The 12,394-nt window shown below is 46.3% G+C and overlaps 1 pseudogene; it reads right to left on the minus strand.

The window, feature by feature from the left end:
• Positions 1 to 1,864: 1,864 nt before the first annotated feature.
• On the minus strand, positions 1,865 to 2,902 carry LOC120381677 (annotated as a pseudogene).
• Positions 2,903 to 12,394: the final 9,492 nt, after the last annotated feature.

Below are 12,394 nucleotides of genomic sequence, written 5' to 3' on the forward strand. Positions count from 1 at the left end.
CTTTCTTTCTATGGGGAATTTGCCAATGCAATATCACTGTCTTCCTTTCAAAGGAACAAAAAGGCAATGGCTGTTGAAAATAGCAATTCCAGTCCTAATAAGCATTTCTTGCTCAATTTTATCCTACTTTTTCTACAGCAAGTTACAGTGGATCAGTATATTTGATTTGGGAGAAATGAAGTAACAGCTGCCCAAACCGAGCTTGAGCACTCCTGAATTTTGAGGTGTTCATATCTGGAAAGCAGGTGCTGGGGAGGGGGCCTGTGGGCTCCATGGGGGAGCATAGCAGCAAAGTGTCTAGAGCTGCATGGAGCCAGACACGCTGGTCTGAGTGGCACAGTAAGCAGTTTGGGGGTTGGAGAAGGGGTAGGAGGTTCCGGGGGGCAGTCAAGGGACAAGGAGCACGGGGGGTTGGATGGGGCAGAGGTTCAGAGGGGCAGTCAGGGGACAGGCAGCAATAGGCTAGGCATGGGAATCCCGGAGGTTTATCAGGGGACAGGTAGGGGGTGGGGTCCTGGGGGGAAGGTGGGTGTGTTCTCAGGATGGCGCAGGAGGGGACCAGGCGAAGGGACGCGAATATAGCGGCTGGGGACCCAATGGGCCGGGGACTCGGGAGGGGGTAATCAGGGGACAAAGACCAGTGGTGCTTAGATAGGGGGTGTGGGGAGGGGGCAATCAGCGACCAGGGGCTGGAATTCAAAGGGCTCTGGGCTGCTGGCAGCCGCGGGGAGCCCAGAGCCCTCTGACTCCTGGCCGCGGCTGGGATTTAAAGGGCTCCGGGCTCCCTGCCCCTGCGGGCAGTGCAGAGCCCTCTGATTCCCGGCCGCGGCTAGGATTTAAAAGGCTCTGGGATCCTTGTTCCTGCAGGCAGCCCAGAGTCCTTTGATTCCCTGCCGTGGCTGGGATTCAAAGGGCTCTGGACTGCCCGCAGAGCGCCGGCGGGGGGATTTAGAATCTCCCGGCGGGCCGCACAGTGAGGCTCCGCGGGCCGCATGTTGTGCAGGCCTGTGATAGAGGTATATAAAATCATGAGTGTTGTTGAGAAAGTAGATAAGGAAAAGTTATTTACTTACTCCCATAATACAAGAACTAGGGGCCACCAAATGGAATTAATAGGCAGCAGGTTTAAAACAAATAAAAGGAAGTTTTTCTTCACACAGCGCATAGTCAACTTGTGGAACTCCTTGCCTGAGGAGGTTCTGAAGGCTAGGACTATAATAGGGTTTAAAAGAAAACTGGATAAATTCATGGAGGTTAAGTCCATTAATGGCTATTAGCCAGGATGGGTAAGGAATGGTGTCCCTAGCCTCTGTTTGTCAGAGGATGGAGATGGATGGCAGGAGAGAGATCACTTGATCATTGTCTGTTAGGTTCACTCCCTGGGCTGCTTCTGCTCTACAACTATAATTGTCTTTTTATACCAGAATCACTAACTTGAGCACCCAATTCCATGTACAGTCCTAGTGGATGTAAGGCACAGGTAACTTTTGCCTCAGGGTAGCTTGTTGGCATCAACCCTCTCTCCCCCACCTGGAGCTGATGAAATTCCTGGCTGGAGGGACACACGCTCCTACAAGTCAAAAGGAAAGGAGCTGATAGAAAAGATCACAGGACTGACCCCAAAGAAGGGTGAGCTGCAAAAGGCAGAAGCAGGCAACTCATCTGGCAGAGCTGAGAGACCACAGTGAAGATGGTGCAAAGATCACTATACTGGAATTAGCAAATGTGATTTTTTTAAAAAACAAATCTTTGGGAAGCCCTAATAAAGGCATTTCTTACAGTTCTCTCCCATTTGGATTTTCTGATATCTAATAGGGAATGACATCTGATTGAAGCTTTTCCCAAATGCAGAGCATGTGTAGGGTCTCTCTCCACTGTGGATTCTACGATGTCGGACAAAGTCTGAGTGCTCAATGAAACTTTCCCCGCACTCAGAGCATGTGTAGGGGATCTCTCATGTGTGGATTCTCCGATGTGTGATAAGGTTTGAGCGCCGACTGAAGCTTTTCCCGCACTCAGAGCACGTGTAGGGCGTCTCTCATGTGTGGATTCTCTGATGTGTGATAAGGGTTGAGCGCTGACTGAAGCTTTTCCCGCACTCAGCGCATGTGTAGGGCTTCTCTCCAGTGTGGATTCTCTGATGTGTGATAAGGGAAGAGCGGTGACTGAAGCTTTTCCCGCACTCAGTGCATGTGTAGGGCTTCTCTCCTGTGTGGATTCTCTGATGTGTGATAAGGATTGAGCACTGATTGAAGCTTTTCCCACACTCAGAACATGTGTAGGGCTTCTCCCCTGTGTGGATTCTCTGATGCGTGATAAGGTGTGAGCGCCGATTGAAGCTTTTCCCACACTCAGAGCACGTGAAGGGATTCTCCCCTGTGTGGATTCTCTGATGCGTGATAAGGCGTAAGCGCAGACTGAAGCTTTTCCCGCACTCAGAGCATGTGTAGGGCAGCTCCCCTGTGTGGATTCTCTGATGTCTGATAAGACTGGAGCGCCAACTGAAGCTTTTCCCGCACTCAGCGCACGTGTAGGGCGTCTCCCCTATGTGGATTCTCTGGTGTGTGATAAGGTTTGGGCGCCGACTGAAGCTTTTCCCGCACTCAGCGCACGTGTAGGGCGTCTCCCCTGTGTGGATTCTCTGATGTCTGATAAGGACTGAGCGCCAACTGAAGCTTTTCCCGCACTCAGCGCACATGTAGGGCGTCTCCCCTGTGTGGATTCTCTGATGTGTGATAAGGTGTGAGCGCCAAGTGAAGCTTTTCCCGCACTCAGAGCACGTGCAGGGCGTCTCCCCTGTGTGGATTCTCTGATGTGTGATAAGGTGTGAGCGCTGATTGAAGCTTTCCCTGCACTCGTGGCATATGTAGTGTGTCTCTTCCAAGTTGATTCTCTCATGTGTAATAAGGGCTGAGTGGCTACTGAAGTTCTCCTCTGGCCTCTGCTGAGTCTCAGAGGCTTTTACTTTTTCTTGGAGTGCACAACTCCTGGAAACATTCCTTTTGGGTCTTCCTGATAATGTCTCATATGGTTCTCCTTGCTCAGCATCTTCCTGCTGGGGTTTCTGCTCCTCAGTCTCACGCACCATCCTATCACCTGATGGGAGACAGAGAGAATCCAGGCATAGGTCACTCCCTGTGCCTGAGAGAAAGGAAATGTCAGAGACAGGAATTTCAAAAGGGATGAACAAACCAAAATATGTGCAGGAGAGATCAAACCTATCAGGAGCTGATTTTCCCCAAAGGAGAGCAAGGGATCAGTTTTGGTCTGCATTTCACCAGAACATGCAGGGGAAACTGGGATCAGATAGGATCTGCTGCCAGTTGTTAGTCAGGATAGGTGGGAAGCCATGAGTGACATCTGCCTAATTATTCCACATCTGCAGGGAACAATCCTGAACTTGGAGAGCTCACAAAGTCTTTGTAGGGCATCCCGAATGTTTCCTGTATTCACGGACAGTTTTTGACTTGCTTTAACCAAGTCCTCACCTGTGCAGGCAGCTCTTGGAAGCACTTCTTTCTCAGAACCCTGGAGGTCCAGGACCCACGGCTCTTCCCCTCGTTCAAGCTGTGAGACCACATCAGGTTTGGAATTTAGAAACCCTATGCCAGACAAAGAAAACAAGGGAGGTCGGTGGAATTTGTGGGATACTTGTCACAAAGAATAGTCCATGGTTTTAAGCTCAGATCATTTTTAAGCAGTAACATCCCAAGACCAGCTTCCTTGGCTCCAAGTGGCAGGAGAGTTATTATTATTATTAATCATATGCATTACCTAAGTGCCTAAGGACCAACTAACAGTGTGTCTCCATTGTGCTAGGCACAGTACAAATGCAGAATAGTAGATGGCCCGTGCTCTGAAGAATTTACAGTCTAAATAGACAAGACAGACACAGCATGGGGGAAGGGGTAGAACCCTCTGTTAGAATGGCGATATTCAGGCCTGCCTGCAAAGCCTTCCCACACACTTATGTTTATTTTTATCAGTTAGCTAGTTACAGGAGTATGAAAACAAAGAATCAAAATCACAGTGTGCCTGTGTCTGGGCCTTCTCTCACTAGGACAGCCTGAGGCCTTGTTCTTAGGCTAAGGCCTTTGGCTAAGCAGCAGGGGCAGCCATAAGCTGGGAAGCGAAGGGTCACATCCTCACATCCCAAACCAGTCACACTGAAATAAGGTGCTATTGGGCTGTTAGGAAGACAGTCCTGTCTGGATCTTAAGATGGTTAAAGAAACCTTAATTTGATAGCATTCTGTCTGGCAAGAAATCACTTATCTATGGTTGTGGTTGTGAAACCCTCATTTCTGTATTGCTTTATCTTTATGGCCACCACTTTTACATTGTTAATCGGTCTGGTTCTCTAATTGTTTCTCTCTCCTGTATAATTAATGTTGCCAGGTGTAAGTTAATTAGGGTAGTGGTTTATAATTGGTTAGAGCAGGAGTAGGCAACCTATGGCGGCACACAAGCTGATTTTCAGTGGCACTCACACTGCCCAGGTCCTGGCCACCGGTCCAGAAGGCTCTGCATTTTTAATTAATTTTAAATGAAGCTTCTTAAACATTTTAAAAACCTTACTGACTTTACATACAATAGTTCAATTATGTATTATAGACTTATAGAAAGAGACTTTCTAAAAACGTTAAAATGTATTATTGGCACATGAAATCTTAAATTAGAGTGAATAAATGAAGACTCAGCACACCAATTCTGAAAGGTGGCCGACGCCTGGGTTAGAGAATTATGTCACAATATGTTAGAATTGGTTAGTTAAATTTCAGCACAATTATTGGTTAAGGTATAGCTGAGACTATTACTCTATAAATGGGGTCAAACTGGAGGGGGGAAGGAAATTGGAATAATAGAATATCAGGGTTGGAAGGGACCTCAGGAGGTCATCTAGTCCCACCCCTGCTCAAAGCAGGACAATCCCCAACTATATCATCCCAGCCAAGGCTTTGTCAAGCCTGACCTTAAAAACCTCTAAGGAAGGAGATTCCACCACCTCCGTGGGGAACTCATCCCAGGGCTTCACCACCCTCCTAGTGAAATAGTGTTTCCTAATATCCAACCTAAACCTCTCCCATTGCAACTTGAAATCATTACTCTTTATTCTGTCATCTGCTACCACTGAGAACAGTCTAGGCCTGGTCTACACTGGGGGGGGAGTTCGATCTAAGGTACGCAACTTCAGCTACGCGAATAGCGTAGCTGAAGTCGAATACCTTAGTTCGAATTACTTACCCGTCCTCACGGCGCGGGATCGACGTCCGCGGCTCCCCCGTCGACTCCGCCACCGCCGTTCGCGGTGGTGGAGTTCCGGAGTCGACAGGAGCGCGTTCGGAGTTCAATATATCACGTCTAGATGAGACGCGATATATCGAACTCCGAGAAATCGATTGCTACCCGCCGATCCGGCGGGTAGTGAAGACGTACCTCTAGATCCATCCTCTTTGGAACCCCCTTTCAGATAGTTGAAAGCAGCTATCAAATCCCCCCTCATTCTTCTCTTCTGCAGACTAAATAATCCCAGTTCCCTCAGCCTCTCCTCAGAAGTCATGTGTTTCAGTCCCCTAACCATTTTTGTTGCCCCCCGCTGGATGCTTTCCAATTTTTCCACATCCTTCTTATAGTGTTGGGCCCAAAACTGGACACAGTGCTCCAGATGAGGCCCCATGAATGTTGGTTAGGGGGCGAACGGGAACAGGGACACAGGCAAGGCTCTGCAACATCAGAGCTGGGAAGGAACAGACTGTATCGGCGTATAGAGATAAGCCCGACTGGTGTGAAGGGCTTGAATATGTAATCTTATAGGTGTAAAAATTGTACAGACTATACCAGCCTGTGACATCATCAACGAAGTGCCCATTTGTGCCTGGGTAGGGGCCCTGCTCTGGGAGGGAGGATGCAGCAAGGACTCAGGATCGGTGGCCGGGGTCTCTGTGCACAGAGATGGGGAGGTTATGTGAGGAGGGGGGTAATGAGTGGGAGAGGAGGTCAAGTGTTAAAATAATAATATTTGGGGGAAAAATGTATAATAAAGTGAAACTGAACAGAAATAAAACTGGAGTGGAGGCTCTAAAGCAACAAGGCTTCGGTAGGGATTTGGGGTTAAAGGTCTGGGATCCCCCACAGCTCCAGATCCCCAAACCTCTCCTCCCTCCCACTGACCCACCCACCCCCCGTCCTGGGTGCCCTTCCTCCACATTCCTCCGCTTCTTCCCATTACTCTCAGCCAGCACCACCTCCCGGCACCTTGAGAACTTCTTGTATTTTCTCCTCGTCTCTCACAGCCTCCTACCTCCCTGCTGCTTCTTAGCTCTAAGCCTGCACACCCGCCCCATGTCCTGGCATATCTACTACCCCCCGTCTCCGTCCCTCCCACGGCTCGCTTATCCCTTCACCCATGGGATCCTGAACGGCAACATTACACGCTCTCCTAAAAGAGCTCATCTGACTGTCACACAAGCCAGGCATGAGTCACACACCTATTTACTCAATTTAGAATTCTACAGGCAGCATATTTTCCTCTTAAAATGAGGAAAAGGCATGAAAGCTGCAGTTATTAATGTAGTTATGAATGTATTCAATAAGGATACATTCAATGCAATTTTAAAATGACTGACGGCACCAAAAAGGCACATATCCAAAAATGATACTAGTGGGTGGGAGATAAGGCAAAAAAAGGGGGGGCAAGGAAACTTGTCAAAACTTGTATGACGAACAAATGTATACAGTTATTACTACTCAGGTTCTTCAGAGACCCCACAGCTTCTAATAACCCAGGGGACAGGACTCCTTACCCAGCGAGGTCACCGTCTCATAGTTCTCCTGCATGACATCCCTGTAGAGGGCTCTCTGAACAGGGTCCAGTAGTGCCCATTCCCCCTTGGTGAAATACACAGCCACCTCCTCGAAGGTCACTGGCCCCTGAAAGAGCAAGAGTCCAACACTCAGTACCTGCTGCTCCACTCACAACCCCACTATTCACGGAACAGCAGCACCAGGGAAATGGAAGCTCCGGGAGGCACATGTTAACAGAGTCCCACCCCACCTTGCCTAGAACAAACAGGCGGCATCAGAGGGTAGAAAGAGAGAACCTTTGTGTCTCCCAGCTGACAGACAGAGGCAGGGTCTTCACGTTTATCACATACCTACTAGCCAGAGCTTGATATAGGAGATGGGGCTGGCTCTGGACCCTACTAATGGCTCCCTGGTAGGAAACACTCCCCAAATAAAATATAAGAAAGAAAAGGGAAGTCAGTAGTAAAGAATATTAGTTAGAACAGGGGTAGGCAACCTATGGCACGGGTGCTGAAGGCAGCACGCAAGCTGATTTTCAGTGGCACTCACAATGCCCGGGTCCTGGCCACCAGTCCGGGGGGCTCTGCATTTTAATTTAATTTTAAATGAAGTTTCTTAAACATTTTAAAAGCCTTATTTACTTTACATACAACAATAGTTTAGTTATATATTATAGACAGAGAAAGATCTTCTAAAAATGTTAAAATGTATTACTGGCACTCAAAACCTTAAATTAGAGTGAATAAATGAAGACTTCTGAAAGGTTGCTCACCCCTGAGTTCGAAGGTCAGAATTGTAGAAAATTGGTAAGGGAAGTGTGACGTTACTGATATAAATTGGGACCATATAGAACATGGGTTGCAACCAAGGTCCTGTAGTGGCACCAAATCTGATGTAAAGGGGGTCAATATGAGGTGTCTAAGACCAGGTTATGGGTTGCTGGTTATGATTATGCTGTCTGTATGTATGTATCATTTTGTAGTTGAAGTTATGAATATTAGCTCCATACTGTCTGTATTTCAAGCTGGTGCTGTGCTTCTGGGAGACATCGCAGACAAGTTGGTGTTATCTCTGCCTAGCCTGCTTGATGGCCCATTAAGGACCATCAGCTACACAATTGACCCATGGAGAGAAGGCAGACACACCTTGTGACTCAGCAAAGTATGCAGGGACTGGCTCATGTGACCCCAGACAAAATTTTGCTGTAATTTTCCACAGTAAGGACAAAGAGGTTCTTACACCTGGAAAAGCCTATATAAGGCTGATGCCTCATCTCCATCTTGTCTTCAATCCTGCTTCTACCTCTGGAGGGACTTTGCTACATGCTGAAGCTCTACACAAGGGACTGATGACCCATCCCAGCGGGGGATGTTCTCCAGAGACTTGATTTGAACCTGCAGTTTATGCCATCACTGCTACAAGCCTGAACTAAGAACTTTGCCATTACTGTATGTAATTGATTCCATTTAACCAATTCTAGCTCTCATCTCTACCTTTTTCCTTTTATGAATATACCTTTAGATTTTAGATTCTAAAGGATTGGCAACAGCGTGATTTGTGGGTAAGATCTGATGTGTATATTGACCTGGGTCTGGGGCTTGATTCTTTGGAATCGAAAGAACCTTTTTCTTTTATTGGGGTGTTGGTTTTCATAACCATTCCTTCCCGGGACGGGTGGCACTGGTGGTGATACTGGGAGCCTGGAGTGTCTAAGGAAATTGCTCGTGTGACTTGTGGTTAGCCAGTGGGGTGAAACCGAAGTCCTTTTTGTCTGGCTGGTTTAGTTTGCCTTAGAGGTGGAAAAACCCCAGCCTAGGGCTGTGACTGCCCTGTTTGAGAAAGTGGTCCTGAATTGGCACTCTCAGTTGGGTCCCGCCAGAACCACCTCGTCACAGGAAGCTATTAGAAATCAATGACCAATCAATGAAAATAAGAAGGAAGTTTTGAAAAGTATATTAATCCTAACAATGGTAGTGATAAATTACTAGACGGAAATGGCAGAATTATCAAAAATAATGCAGAAGAGGTAAAAGTGTTCAATAAGTGTTCTCTCCTGAATTTGGAGAAAAACAGATGCTGTACTCGTATCATAAGATGTTGACGACGACACTCCTTCCATTCCAACAAGAACTCACAAGGACATTAAACAGCAGCTATTACAGTTAGACATGTTTAAATAAGCAGGTCCAGATAACTTGTATCCAAGAGTTTTTAAACACCTGGTGGAGGAGCGTGGTGGACTATTAATGTTGATTGTAATTAGGACTTGGAACACTGGGAAATTCAGAAGACTGGAATTAAGCTAATGCTGTGCCAATACTAAAAAGTGTAAAAGAGATGACCCAGCTAATTACAAGAGTGTCAGTCTGATATCAATACTGAGCAAAATAATGGAGCCGTTGATACTGGATTTCGTTAATAAAGAATTAAAGGAAGGTAATATAATTAGTACCTATTAACAAAGGTTTAGAGAAAATAGATCCTATCAAACTAACTGGATATCCTTATTAGATGAGATCAAAAGTTTGGTTGCAGCTAATATTATTGATGTAATATATCTAGACTTCTGTAAGGCATATGACTTGATTCAGCACAATATTTTGACTAAAAAACTAGAATGATACAAAATAAACACAGCATACATTAAATAGATTAAAAACTGGGATTGTAAATGGGGAACCATGGTCGAGTGGATTTATTTCTAGCGGGTTCCCACAAGGATTGCTTTTTGCCCGTGTGCTATTTAACATTCTTATCAATGACCTAGAACAGAATATAAAATAATCACGGATAAAGTTTGCAGTATCACAAAGATTGCGGGTGGTGGTAACTAATGAAGTGGCAGTAGATTCAGGCTCCAGCACTGGGAGTCTGGGAAGTTTTCCCAGCCCTGGCTGGAGGGTTATTTCCTGTTCCACAAAGAGGAGAAGTTCCATTCCCAAATCCCGTGCCTTGAAATTAGGCCCTATCAGACACTACACCCCATATTCAGCATAGTGGTATGGTTATAATATGATTAGGACATAATTATGATGCATTTTGTGCAAGATGCGTCATGTGCTGAATATGATTATCCTATTTGTGTGCATGGATCATGTTTGTATTTGAAGTTATGGATATTGACTCTGTAGCTGTATTTCAAATGTGCTTACTCTGGGTAACACCCACAACGAGCCTTTTAGGTACAACAATGAAGAAGCCAGACAGAGCTGATGGTTTATCAACAAAGACAATGGACCATGGAAGAGCTTAGCCTTCCTGTGATTGTTTCAGCCAGCCTATGAGTCATGGCTACTATGACTCAGCAGGACATGCTAGGACATGTGACTAGACCACATGACAACGAACTCCATTTTGGTACCTGTATTTTTCCACAAACTGGAGTGGGAACTTAGTTTGGAACAAATGGTTCCCGCCATATGGAAAAGCTACATAAGGTGGGGTGTGACATCATCTCTTGGCCTCATTCCCCACACAAGCGAACTCCTGGAAACACGTGAGGAACAAAGACTGAACTGGGGGAACTGCTGCTCCCAGGGTAAAGGGATTTCTAGCTTGTGTATGGAAACTTGGGGGACTGCTTGTATCATCAGTCAGGGTGAGAAATTGCTAATTCAAATTCTATCCATCTAGTATGTTAGGCTTAGTTTGAGTTTTTGGTTATCTGCTAAGTAATCGGCTTTGATCTGTTTGCTATCACTTAGAATTGTTGGGATACGTTAGGGTTCAATAAAACAGCTGGGAAGCTGCTAATGTGCTGACATCCATTGGGGACAAAGGCATAAGCAGGCAGTAATTCTTTGCTTAACAAATAAGTTGCCATATTTTTCCTTTCCCTGTTGCTTGTAAGAATTGACATTGATGCAGCTGCATGAGAAGTGTAGTTGCTGGAATGAATGTCCTTTGTGTGAAAGAAAGTAAAAAAAATGTTATCTCCCCCTCCCTTCCTTTCCCAGCTACATAAACAAGCCCTGGCTTATGGCCCCTTCCTCCCTCCCCGAGAACTGCTCATTGACCCTTCCTCCATACCCTGAGAACTGCTGTTTAGGGAAATTTGTGGCAACACGTTATTGCAAAGAACGGTATTTTCAAGGTAAAAATGCCTCTATGATATGTGTAATACTGTGACAGTGGATAGGGGTGGGTATACTAATTGTATGAGTGTTTCTACTACTTAATGAGGGGTTTTGGGGTGTTGTAACGGATGTAGGTGTTTACATACAAACTCAGATAAAAGGCATGTGATGTAACTAATCCAGTGCTTACTCGATAGTTGGGTCAAGGGGAACAAGTAACGCAATAAAGAAGCCTGTATTCATATCCGCCTCTGGATCAACCGGCTCCTTTTTTGTTCTAACAATAATTACTTCAAATCTACCTTTCTGCCATTAATAAACTTGTTTTATGCTTTATCTTAATCAGTGCATTTTGAGTGAAGTGTTTGGGGAAAAGCTGAGCTTGGTTAGCACTGGCTTGTTGTGCACATCTTTCCCATATCGAGGGGAAGGCGAACTATATTAATGAGCTTACATTATACAGATCCCTGTGCACTATAAGATGATATAATTCTAAATTTATACTACAGCAGGTGTGCAAGGTTGGGGAGCTGGGAAATTGGCTGTTGTCTCTATCTGTCCTTGAGCAGCTCAGGTAAAGCACTCAGGTAGCTTAGTTGGATGCATGGCGCCATCTGGTGTCGTGTTGGGTGATAACAGGCCCTGGAGGCTGGCTGAATCTCCAGCAAAGCAGCGTGAGAAGGGCCAGCCCAGCTTGAGGGTTAGAGGCACAGCGGTTCCCAGAACCCTCCCAGACTGCACCCGGGGTGACAACCCATCACACCCTAAACTACACTAGTGTCAGCAGGTTTGTCACATCCTGTCCCCTCCCTTTCTCTACCCGAGATATTTCCTGCCTCCCACGACCTCCAGCAGCTCCTACCCTCCTATGCATTTACTGCTCCTCTCCTCCAAGCAGAACCCACCACCAGCTCCTGATAATCCCTTACCTGAGCCAGCTCCATTGCAGCCATTTCCTTCCCTTTGGGAGGATGAAATGATCTGGAGCAAAACGTGGACGTTAATCTGTAGCCTGCCAGGACGAGAAGGGCAATGTGAGAGAATGCAGAGGGGGCTTTTGTCCATTCCACATGCTGATTCCCCCCGGATTTTTCCCTGCTAATGGACACTCTAGGTTCTGCCACACTGTGAAGCACAGAGTGACCTTATTTCAGTACAGGCCTAGCCCCCTCCCACCAAGGTGTAACCCTCTGAGACACGGTGAAACCCTCACAGTAACATCCTCTGTTATACTTACCAAGTTTGCAGACAATACCAAGCTGGGAGGGGTTGCAAGTGCTTTAGAGGTTAGGCCAGGGAGGGAGAGCTCAGTGGTTTGAGCATTGGCCTGCTAAACCCAAGGCTGTGAGTTCAATCCTTGAGGGGGCCATTTGGGGCAAAAATCTGTCTGGGGATTTGTCCTGCTTTGAGCAGGGGATTGGACTAGATACCTCCTATGGTCCCTTCCAACCCTGATATTCTATGATTAAAATTCAAAATGATCTGGAGAAAAGGACTGAAGTAAATAGGATGAAA

This window comes from Mauremys reevesii, linkage group 14, assembly GCF_016161935.1.
Source record: "Mauremys reevesii isolate NIE-2019 linkage group 14, ASM1616193v1, whole genome shotgun sequence".
Lineage (NCBI taxonomy): Eukaryota > Metazoa > Chordata > Testudines > Geoemydidae > Mauremys > Mauremys reevesii.